This window comes from Bufo bufo, chromosome 1 (genome assembly GCF_905171765.1).
Source record: "Bufo bufo chromosome 1, aBufBuf1.1, whole genome shotgun sequence".
Classification (NCBI taxonomy): domain Eukaryota; kingdom Metazoa; phylum Chordata; class Amphibia; order Anura; family Bufonidae; genus Bufo; species Bufo bufo.
In genome coordinates, this window is record NC_053389.1 from 178,402,696 (window position 1) to 178,415,775 (window position 13,080).

Below are 13,080 nucleotides of genomic sequence, written 5' to 3' on the forward strand. Positions count from 1 at the left end.
TGCAGAAGTTTTATTCCTGCCAACCATTGCCAAAACCTGCTGGGACCAAATACCAAAGCTGTATTCTGTTTGGATTCAAGTTACCTTCAGTAAAGAAAAGTTTGAACTTCATCTAAAGGTCTGGACATCATTTCTGCTGCAAAATCCCTCTATTACTCCTACTATCACTACACTAAATTTATTGCAAGTGAGCCAGGAGCCAGGAGTCCAGCCGTACCCAGGTAGGAAACACCGTTGACACAATTATCACCACCTCTAGAGACATTTTAAGGCCATTACACCACTCTGGCATTCTTAACTTGGGACGTGCGTTATGACACCGTGGGAGGGCCCTGTGATAGTACCCTGCGCATGCTGCAATTGGCATCACGAACAAAACATACACTATCATCTACAACTGACCCAGTCAATGCATGATTTGGCGTCAGTCTACCCGTATCCTGCTCATTGCAGGTGATATACCAGCTTCAACTAACAACTGATTGATGCCTGTCATATATCAGCTTTCACAAAATAGTGGTAGAGGTTTTCAATATACCTGCGTCCACAAAATTACTGCTTGAGGGTGATATACCAGCTTCAACTAACAACTGATTGATGCCTGCCATATATCCGCTTCCGCAAAATAGCGATAGAGGTTTTCCATATACCTGTGTCCACAAAATTAGTGCTTGAGGGTGATATACCAGCTTCAACTAACAACTGATTGATGCCTGTCATATATCAGCTTCCACAAAATAGTGACGGGCAGGGAAGGTACATAACTTTTACTGCCCACTGGGTGAACCTTCTGATGGCCATTAACCCCTTAGGGACACATGACGTACCGGTACGGAATGTTTATCGAGTCCTTAAGGACACATGACATACCGGTACGCCATGTGTTGTTCCGATCACCGCCGTCCGGCGGGCGGTGATCGGAACAAGGTGCCTGCTCAAATCATTGAGCAGGCACCTCGATCGCCGCAAACCGCAGGTCAATTTTACCTGGTGCGGCAGTGGTGCCATCGGGTCCCCATGGGGCTGTAGGGGGGACCTGATGGCATGGAAGGCAGCGTTATGCCTTCCTGAGGTATCTGCGCTGCCTTCCGGTGAAGAGCCTGTGAGATCCAGCCCCCTGGATCTCACAGGCCCCGGAAGCTGTATGAGTAATACACACAGTATTACTCATACAGCCAATGCATTCCAATACAGAAGTATTGGAATGCATTGTAAAGGAATATACCCCCAAAAGTTCAAGTCCCAAAGTGGGACAAAAAATAAAGTGAAAAAAAAGTTGAAAAAATAAAGTTTTCCCCCCCAAAAATTAAAAGTTTCAAGTAAAAATAAACAAAAACGTCATTTTCCCCAAATAAAGTTAAAAAAAATTGGTAGAAAGTAGGGGGGGAAAAAAAGTATACATATTAGGTATCGCCGCGTCCATATCGACCGGATCTATAAACTTATCACATGACCTAATCCCTCAGATGAACACCGTAAAAAATGAAAAATAAAAACTGTGCTAAATAAACCATTTTTTTGTCACAAAAAGTACAACAGCAAGCGATCAAAAAAGCATTTGCCCACCAAAATAGTACCAATATAACCGTCACCTCATCCCGCAAAAAATGAGCCCCTACCTGAGACAATCGCCCAAAAAATAAAAAAACTATGGCTCAGAATATGGAGACACTAAAACATCATTTTTTTCATTTGAAAAAAGCTGTTATTGTGTAAAACTTACATATATAAAAAAAAGTATACATATTTGGTATCACCGCATTCGTATAGACCGGCTCTATAAAAATATCACATGACCTAACCTCTCAGATGAACATCATAAAAAATAAAAAATAAAAACTGTACTAATTAAACAATTTTTTGTCACCTTACATCACAAAAAGTGTAATAACAAGCGATCAAAAAGTCATATGCACCCCAAAATAGTGCCAATCAAACCGTGATCTACTCCCGCCAAAAATGAGCCCCTACTTAAGATAATCGCCCAAAAACTAAAAAAACTATGGCTCTCAGAATATAGAGACACTAAAACATGATTTTTTTTTGTTTCTAAAATTATATTATTGTGTAAAATTTACATAAATAAAAAAAAAAGTATACATATTAGGTATCGCCGCGTCCGTATCGACCGGCTCTATAAAAATATCACATGACCTAACCCCTCAGATGAACACCGTAAAAAATTTAAAATAAAAACTGTGCTGAATAAACCATTTTTTGTCCCCTTACATCACAAAAAGTGTAATAGCAAGCGATCAAAAAGTCACACGCACCCGAAAATAGTGCCAATAAAACCGTCATCTCATCCCGCAAAAATCATACCCTACCCAAGGTAATCGCCCAAAAACTAAAAAAATTATGGCTCTCAGACTGTGGAAACATTAAAACATGATTTTTTTTGCTTCAAAAAAGAAATCATTGTGTAAAACTTACAAAAAATAAAAAAAAAGTATACATATTAGGTATAGCCGCATCCATGACAACCTGGTCTATAAAAATATCACATGATCTAACCTGTCAGATAAATGTTGTAAATAACAAAAAATGAAAACGGTGCCAAAACAGCTATTTCTTGTTATCTTGCCTCACAAAAAGTGTAATATAGAGTAACCAAAAATCATATGTTCCCTAAACTAGTACCAATAATACTGCCACCCTATCTTGTAGTTTCTAAAATGGGGCCACTTTTTTGGAGTTTCTACTCTAGGGGTGCATCAGGGGGGCTTCAAATGGGACATGGTGTCAATAAAACCAGTCCAGCAAAATCTGCCTTTCAAAAATCGTATGGCATTCCTTTCCTTCGCCCTGCCGTGTGCCCGTACAGCTGTTTATGACCATATATGGGGTGTTTCTGTAAACTACAGAATCAGGGCCATAAATATTGAGTTTGGTTTGGCTGTTAACCCTTGCTTTGCTACTGGGAAAAATAGAAAATTTGCCAAAAAATTTAAATTCTGAAATTTCATCTCCATTTGCCAATAACTCTTGTGGAACACCTAAAGGGTTAACGACGTTTGTAAAATCTGTTTTGAATACCTTGAGGGGTGTAGTTTCTTAGATGGGGTCACTTTTATGGAGTTTCTACTCTAGGGTTGCATCAGGGGGGGCTTCAAATGGGACATGGTGTCAAAAAAACCAGTCCAGCAAAACCTGCCTTCCAAAAACCGTATGGCATTCCTTTCCTTCTGCGCCCTGCCATGTGCCCGTACAGCTGTTTATGACCACATATGGGGTGTTTCTGTAAACTACAGAATCAGGGCCATAAATATTGAGTTTGGTTTGGCTGTTAACCCTTGCTTTGTAACTGGGAAAAAATTATAAAAATGGAAAATCTGCCAAAAAAGTAAAATTTTGAAATTGTATCTCTATTTTCCATTAATTCTTGTGGAACACCTAAAGGGTTAACAAAGTTTGCAAAATCCGTTTTGAATACCTTGAGGGGTGTAATTTATAGAATGGGGTCATTTTTGGGTGGTTTCCATTATGTAAGCCTCGCAAAGTGACTTCAGACCTGAACTGGTCCCTAAAAATTGGGTTTTTGAAAATTTCTGAAAAATTTCAAGATTTGCTTCTAAACTTCTAAGCCTTGTAACATCCCCAAAAAATAAAATATCATTCCCAAAATAATCCAAGCATGAAGTAGACGTATGGGGAATGTAAAGTAATAACTATTTTTGGAGGTATTACTATGTATTATAGAAGTAGAGAAATTGAAACTTGGAAATTTGCAATTTTCTATTTTTTTTTGGTAAATTTGGTATTTTTTTATAAATAAAAATGAATTTTTTTTACTTCATTTTACCAGTGTCATGAAGTACAATATGTGACGAAAAAACAATCTCAGAATGGCCTGGATAAGTCAAAGCGTTTTAAAGTTATCAGCACTTAAAGTGACACTGGTCAGATTTGCAAAAAATGGCCTGGTCCTTAAGGTGAAATAGGGCCTTAAGGAGTTAAGCATGTAACCCGTGGCACCCATGTGGATTTGGTGTTACCGCCACGGATTGCATGCAGGCCGGCCTCTTCTTCCTCCTCCTACTCCATCCTCCATCTCCTCCCCGGCTGACTCCTCCTTTTCCACTGCTACCGCCTCTTCCGCTACACCCCCCAAGCTCCGCAGAACTTATTCCACGTGCCAGGTGAGATGTTGCCATGCTGTGCTGCGGCTGTTGTGTCTGGAAGCCAAGAGCCACACTTGTCCTGCACTGCTTTCAGCTCTGCGGTCACAGGCCGATCAGTAGCTAACCCCGCTCAATTTGACAGTTGGTAAGGTGGTGTGCGACAATGGTGCCAATCTGCTGAGCGCGCTGAAACAGGGCAAAATGACACATGTGCCATCCTGAACTTAGCTGTGCAGCGATTCGTTGCCAAATACCACGGGGTCCAGGACGTCTTTCGGCAGGCCAGGAAAATCTCTGGCCATTTTAGAAGATCTTACACTGCCATGGCTCGCCTTGCTGACGTTCAGCGGCAACACCACTTGCCCGTCAGACGTCTGATTTGTGACTGCCCAACGCGCTGAAACTCCACCTTGTATATGCTTTATAAGCTGATCCAGCAGAAACATACGGTTAATGACTACCTGTACGAATTCTACAGCAGGACAAGTTCTGGGGAACTTGGTATCTTTTCACCGCACCAGTGGCTGCGCATGCGCGACACATGCAGACTTCTGTGGCCATTTGATGAGATCCCCAAACTGGTCAGTTGCAGCCAGGGCGCCATCAGTGACATCATACCTTACGCCTTCTTTCTGGAGCATGCATTGCGTTGTGTCATTGATCAAGCTGTCGAGGAGCAGGAAGATGAGGAAGTCGCAATGCTGAATGAATTCCCAGGGGGTGTTACTCCATCTGAGACAAGTCTGAAGAGGAGTCAGAGGAGGATGGTGGCTGGGGGGAGGAGGAGGAGGAGCAAGAAGAGCAGGCTTTAAACTTTTTGGGGATCCCTGGTGTTGTCCGTGGCTGGGGGGAGGAGACCGAGGACGACATTCTCCTGGGCGATGAGCAGGAGCCAGGGCACTCCACCGCTTTCAATTTAGTGCAAATGGGGGCCTTCATGCTCCAGTGTTTGAAAAGGGGCCCCAGTATAAAAAGCATAAAGGTCAAGGACCTGTACTTGGTGGCAATGTACTTAGACCCCTGGTACAAACACAAAATGGCAGACATGTTACCAGCATCACAGAGGGCTGTCAAAATGCAGCATTTCCAGGCCTTGCTGCAAGAGATGCTGCATTCTGCTGTTGCGGGCACTGGCCGGGAATTTCCACCCACAGCGAAACAGAGTACCAATCCTACCGCGCTTGCAAAGGTTTGAAGATGTGCTGGTCACTTCGGATATGAGATCATTCTTGCAGCCAACCCATCGACAGCCGCCCTTCGGATCCAGCCTCAGGGAACGCCTAGACCGACAGGTGTCCGACTACATTGGGTTAATGACCAATGTGGACGCTCTGAGAAGCGAGGAACTCCTTGACTACTGGGTGTGCAGGCTTGACCTGTGGCTAGAACTGGCACAATTTGCCATGGAACTCTTGGCTTGCCCCTCGTCGAGTGTCCTGTCCGAAAGGACATTCAGCGCAGCAGGGGGGATTGTGACCAATAAGCGCTCTCGCCTAGCTAACGACAGTGTGGACTACCTCACATTTTTTTAAATGAATGAGGCATGGATCTCGGAGGAATTCAACACTTGTGATGACCACGTGTAATTGAATTTCCTCATGCCAGCCCACACATATCCGCCACAACTCAGAAGAATGGTCCTTGCCTTATGTATATACAGTGGCATAAAAGGCCTTTTATGTCAGGTGAATGCCTAATTTTTTGGCCTGTACTGGCCGACACTTAAATTTTTATCCTGTGACCGCGTAATGTACCTCCAGCCACAGAATCCAAAGTTCTTTGCTGTCAGGTGAATGCCTATTGCCTAATTTTTGGGGCCTGTACTGGCCGACAGTTGCATATTTATCCTGTGACCGCCTAATTTAAATGAAAAATATGCAGATTGCGGTGCTAAGGACCTTTGCGCCACAATCTGTGTCAGAAATACGCCTAACATAGACGTATTTCTATATAATAAATGACTACCTAAATGTATTATTATTCAGGGGTAGGGCTAATATCTTTATATTATATAGATTCTAGAGTATTATACTGTGCCCTGTATTTGCCAGTAGAAAATGATCCTTGGGAAATACAGTCCTCATCCCTGACCACCAGGACCAGGTAGCGCTCTGTCAGTACATGGCGGCCTTCCCTCTTCACCACGCTGCTCCGCTGTGTACTGGTGCTTATTCTGACACTAGGGCTGGGTTCACATCCTATTTTTTCCTTCCATTTAATGCATACCAAAAATGTATGCGTTAACAGATGCCTCAGACGTACGCCGTACAGTGGCGTTCGTTCACCATACAGTTCCATGGTAGAAAAAGAATTTACGTTAACGTATGCATTTTTTTTATGGACTCTGCAGGATACAAAAACGTGGAGTGCTGCACATTTGTATACATCAAACTTATGGGAAATAATATTTTTCTAGGCTCCAACAGGGTACATTTTTGAGAGTTTCCCTTTAAGACGCATAAAATACATATTTTTTGTGGCAATTTTTGCCAATGATCCCCCTCTGGTATATCACTGTCCATGTTGTGGGACTATATGTGTACTTATAGTAAGTGTTTGCTGGCTGCAAATATGACCTGAAGGTTTTTTAGGTTCGCCTGCCATTACAGTAAATGGGGCCCGCCGCGAACGCACAGTTCGTCCATCACTACCGGCCGTATGCGTTCCGCATTTTGCGAAACGCACATGGCTGACGCTATATAGAAAATGCCTATTCTTGTCCGCTCTATATTTTTTGCGGGGCAACAGAATGGAACAACGGATGCAGACAGCACACGATTAGGGCCCCATTCTTTCACAAGTGGCACACGGCACAATAGATTGACTGCCCAACATACAGATAAGCAGTGTACAGCATTTCAACCAGCCTGTGCATCTATTTAAAAACTGGGTAGATTATTTAACAAACTACCCATAAAGTGGCTGAGATGACTTTGAGACAGAAGCAGGCCCGACAGTATCCAGGAACCCACCTTCTTGGAAACAATCATCTTGCGTGTCTTGCTGCTGCCTGCCACTATATGGTAGTATTTGCATGTAGCTATACAGTGGGCCCCCAGAATAAATTTTGCTGCTACCATTAGCCGTTTTCAACTTTGGAAACTAGCGCACAAAATTTATCAGAACAAGTAAAAATTTACAAATATCCTAATAATTAGAAGGCCACACAAGAAGCAATTCCAGGGGGGAAAGAGGTAGCAGTCACACCTACTGGTACTGGTATTATAAATGGTTACAGGTTTGCAGTGGGGTGCGGTACATCTCTGACGACAGCTGATATTTCTAGGTACTTTTTGATTGTAGTGGGAAATTCTGTTATTTTACACTTAAGTAGTAAAGAAAATACACCGAAGACAAATTACAAAATGACACCATTAATTTAAAATTAAAGAATATGCACAGATTTTAATGTGTGTCTTTATCCCATTTAGCCTATCAGTAGATTAAATATAATTTATTATGTGAGCAAAATTCATAACATTCCTGTAATATAAATGTTCAGAATTTATTGAGCTTCTAGATATTAGTGCATAAAACATATCTACAAATGATGTTAAATGGCTTGTTTTTTATGTATTTGAATTAAAATATAGCCAGTGTGATCATCTGATGTACAATCCAGAGAGTGATAAATTACTTGTACCGAGACTCGCCACTTCAGATCCTGGGGCGATGTTATGTGGCATCGGGGGACGTGTGAGTACAGATTCACCCTAGTCCTTTCTGTGCATGCAACAGGAATTTCATAATGTTTGCAATGCTGACTGTACCATCCTCCTACATAAATCCTAAAAATGAAAATTTATCAATGAAAATCAAAGGGGTATTTCCATCTTAGACAGTTATAGCATATTAAGAGGAACCATTTTGACTTTGGGCTAGTACTGAGGGCATTACCCTGGTAATCCCCTAGTCTTCATCTTTTAACCCTATACAAGGATCTGGCCTTCATTGCAGGGGAGACACCAGGCACCTCTTGAAATAGCCCTGGCGATTGGCTGTTGACCTACTGGGGTCAGGCAATACACGTAGTCAAGCCAAGGTCAAGGTGGGCAGAGTTTGTGCGAATCTGTGAAACAGTACAAAGGTCATGGCAGGTGGCAGAGGATCAGGATCCAGGAAACAGGCAGAAGTCAGTACACTGGCAGACAAATGGATTATAGCTCTTTACAAGATCTAGCAAGTTATAGAGACCTAGCAAGATCTGTATAGACCAATTGCTCAGGCAAGGAAGTGAGGTCAGCATCACAGCTATATAAGAGTGTTGATAAGCTCATTAGACAAGCAGGTGAGCACAGGATGAGAAAGGGAATTAACTCCTGCAGTGCTGCAGGAAAATGTCTTCTAATACACAGAAAGAAGCCTTGCATCCAGACTGCGGCCTGCAGTGTGGGACACAGGAGTCTGGGTGAGTGATGCGACGCCTGTGCCCACCTCAAATAGTTGGATGGTACGGGGCTTGGAGCACCACCATGACATCCTGACATGTCTTTTTTAGTACATAGTATACCACATTAAGGGTGCAGTCACACGACTGGATGAATGGGTCTGGATCCGTTCCGCAATTTTGCGTAACGGGTGCGGACCCATTCATTTCAATGGGGCATCAAAAGATGCGGACAGCTGTCCGCATCTGTTCCGTTCCGTGGCTCCGCGAAAAATACAGAGCATGTCCTATTCTTGTCCGCAATAGGCATTCTCTATATAGCGCCGGCCATGTGCAGTCCACAAAATGTGGGATGCACACGGCCGGTATCTGTGTTTTGTGGATCCGCAATTTGTGGATCGAAAAATACTTGCGGTCCTGTGAATGCACCCTTAATGACATTTCTGGAGCATTTATTTTTATGACTCTCTGTTGTATCATTAGGCTTTTATTGCTACTAGAAGTTTTTGACTAAATATACAATTTAGTGTTATCAGTGGGTGGTATCACCTTTAGTGAAATTCGTGGATCTGTGAATAAAGGGGTATATGAATAGCACTACTGACTTGTAAAGGTCAGTGTGCTATCCCTTTTAAAAACAGATATCACCCTGACCAAAAATACTGTCCGATGCATAGGTCCTTAAAGGGGTTATCCAAGTAAAGATAATGATGACCTATGCTCAGGATAGGTCATCATTATCACATCGGCGGGAAGTCCTGGCACCCCCAACGATCAACTGTTTTAGGAAGCCGCCGTGCTCAACGCGGCTCTGCTTTTCAAGCACGGCTCTGTACATTGTATAGTGGCTGTGCTTGGTATTGCAGCTCAGCACCATTGTCTTGAATGGGGCTAAGCCGCTACTAGGCAGTGTGCCCGATGTACAGTGATGTCACAGGCTTTGGAAGAGGCCATGGTGCTCATGGAGCGCGGGCCTCTTCTTATATCTGATCGGCGAGGGTCCTGGCTGTCTGACCACTGCCAATCTAATATTAATGACTAAAGATGAGCGAATTTATGAAAATTTCGTTTCGGCTAATTCGCTGAATAATTTAAAAAAAATTGCTTCGTGATTTGCGGGTGCAATGACAGGGAACTGAGATAGCGCCGCCCCCGTCATTGTACCCCTCAGACGCCGCGTTCATACATGGTCGCTACATCTGAGTGTAAAAACTGTGTGAAATTAACATTAAACAAAAAATTTTATGAAACTTACTGCCTCCATTTGCTCATGACGGACCGGCCGCCGCCATCTTGCTTAAAGATCTGGAGCGATATCTCGCCGAGATCTTCAATCAAGATGGCGGCTGGTAAGCATGAATTTTTTAGTTTTTTACACTTTTTCAGGTTAAATCAATTCTCTAACACGAAGCACAAGGAAATTCGGCTTCGAGGCAAATTTTATTTATCCTGAAAATCGGATCAAATTTCACTCCGTGGGATTCGATTCACTCATCTCTATTAATGACCCATACAGAGAATAGGCCATCAATATAAATTACCAAATAACCCCTTTAAGGAGGATATAAACACTATGATTAATCTTGCAAAAACTTTGTAAAGCAGGACTTGAACTCTGATTTTTGCATCTGAATATTATATGGGTGCAGCCAGACTTATGTATGTGGTATAGATGCACACCCAAAACAGCAGCTATGTGCAGTTATATTGATTTTGACCAGGATGCTGTGGCATTCTGGGTCGCTAAATATTTAGAAGGTAGATTTAAATTGGTACTGTACTGGGTCGTTATGTGACATTAACCCCTTCAGGAACTGGCAATTTTCTATATTTCTGTTTTTATTTTTAACTCCCAGCCTTACCAGAGCTATCACTTTTTTATTTTTCTATTCACCTAGCCATACGAGGGCTTGTTTTTTGTCAGGCAAGTTGTATTGGTACTGGCACTATTTATTGTTGCATACAATGTATTGGGAAGCTGGAATTTTTTTTTAAATGGGGTAGAATTATAAAAAAAATACAATTCTGACACAGTTTTAAGGGTTTTATTTTTACAGTGTTTTCTATGTGGTAAAACTGACCTGTTACCTTCATTCTTCTTTGCATTTCCATATTAAGACCCCCATAACTTTTTTTTTTTTGTGTGTACAGAGCTGTGTGAGGGCTCATTTTGTGTGGGACAATCTGTAGTTTTATTGATACTATTTTGGAGTGTGTATGACTTTTTCAAATATGTTATACAAGCAGCAGAACACTACTTGCAATGATTGCCTTGTGAGCATGCAAGTACTGTATTTTTCCTGCTCCAGATTACATGGTACAATTATTATCTAATTATCTGTAGGGAAATTTACTGGGGTTATATTTGTAGCTGCCAGAAGGGGCAGTAGACTGACTGGGGAAATTACTGGGGACTAAATTTACAGCTTCCGGGGGGAAGGAAGGGGGGGGGGGGGGACTTACAGTGGAGCAGGGGGAGGGAAAGAGATATAATGTGCAGGCAAGGAACTTTGGGAATTGTAGGCAGAAAAAAGAGAAATGGGTCATGTGACACTGCACAGTAGTACTGATTAGAAATGGTGCTGAGGGGGGTACAGATAAGGAAAAATAGATAACAAATGTAAAATTTTGAGTAGTGACAATGCAAAGTAGTCTAAATAGTGTTTAATAGTATCTTGGGACTTTGTTTGTGAGATAACAATTTTAATGTTTGGGAAAGTGTATGGCATTAAAAAGGTCTGTATGGCATTACTGACACTAATGCTGAGACTCTATATGGCATAAAGTGACAGGATGGTACCCAGAGATACTGATTGGCACTAACATTGCACTATATAACCCTAAGAGACACTGTCTGGCAATAATAAGCTGTGAATGACACTATAGGAACATGGCACTAAGGGGCACTGTATGGCACAACTGGGCAATATTTGCCACCTAGGGACACTGAATGGCAACAAATGAAAAACTGTATGGCTCAATGAGAAAAATTTGGAGCAATCTGTCTAAGAAGAAGAAAACAGGGCTATGTGTCCTCTTAAAGGGAATTTTATCAGAAAATGACCTATTGTTTATACCAGTGTTTTTCAACTCCAGTCCCCAGGGCCCACCTGCCTGTATTGATTTGAGAATATCCCACAGAATTAATACCTGTGGTAAGTCCTGATGCATTCACAATAACGATAGGACCTACTCAAAATAAAATAAAAATCCTGAAAACATGAAATGCTGGGGGCCTTAAGGATTACAGTTGAGAAACACTGGTTTACACCAATTTTTATGCAAAACGTTTTTTTAAAGAATTTTTATAATCATGCAGTTTTTGCACTGGCGACTAAGCCTAATATTAGGCAGAAATGCAATGACAGATATCACCTACAGTACAGACCAAAAGTTTGGACACACCTTCTCATTCAAAGAGTTTTCTTTATTTTCATGACTATGAAAATTGTAGATTCACACTGAAGGCATCAAAACTATGAATTAACACATGTGGAATTATATACATAACAAACAAGTGTGAAACAACTGAAAATATGTCATACTCTAGGTTCTTCAAAGTAGCCACCTTTTGCTTTGATTACTGCTTTGCACACTCTTGGCATTCTCTTGATGAACTTCAAGAGGTAGTCCCCTGAACTGGTTTTCACTTCACAGGTGTGCCCTGTCAGGTTTAATAAGTGGGATTTCTTGCCTTATAAATGGGGTTGGGACCATCAGTGGCGTTGAGGAGAAGTCAGGTGGATACATAGCTGATAGTTCTACTGAATAGACTGTTAGAATTTTTATTATGGCAAGAAAAAAGCAGCTAAGTAAAGAAAAACGAGTGGCCATCATTACTTTAAGAAATGAAGGTCAGTCAGTCAGCCGAAAAATTGGGAAAACTTTGAAAGTAAGGGCTATTTGACCATGAAGGAGAGTGATGGGGTGCTGTGCCAGATGACCTGGCCTCCACAGTCACCGGACCTGAACCCAATTGAGATGGTTTGGGGTGAGCTGGACCGCAGAGTGAAGGCAAAAGGGCCAACAAGTGCTAAGCATCTCTGGGAACTCCTTCAAGACTGTTGGAAGACCATTTCAGGGGACTACCTCTTGAAGCTCATCAAGAGAATGCCAAGAGTGTGCAAAGCAGTAATCAAAGCAAAAGGTGGCTACTTTGAAGAACCTAGAATATGACATATTTTCAGTTGTTTCACACTTGTTTGTTATGTATATAATTCCATATGTCTTAATTCATAGTTTTGATGTCTTCATAGTCATGAAAATAAAGAAAACTCTTTGAATGAGAAGGTGTGTCCAAACTTTTGGTCTGTACTGTATATGTAGATAACATAGGATCCACCATTCACAATAAACGATTGTCAAAGCTTAGCTATTCTTTCCTTGTACAATGACCTTTTTATGCCATTAATCTGTGCCCACTGGCACCTAACTCTGCTCTTGGTTGGCTTGGCGTTGGATTACTCAACATCCTGCTGTCTCTCCTTTGGTGGTTCATGCTCTACAGGGTCCTTCTATGGATGCCGGAGCACTGTTCCACCGTAGACCGGGATCCTGCTGGTCTTGTGTGGC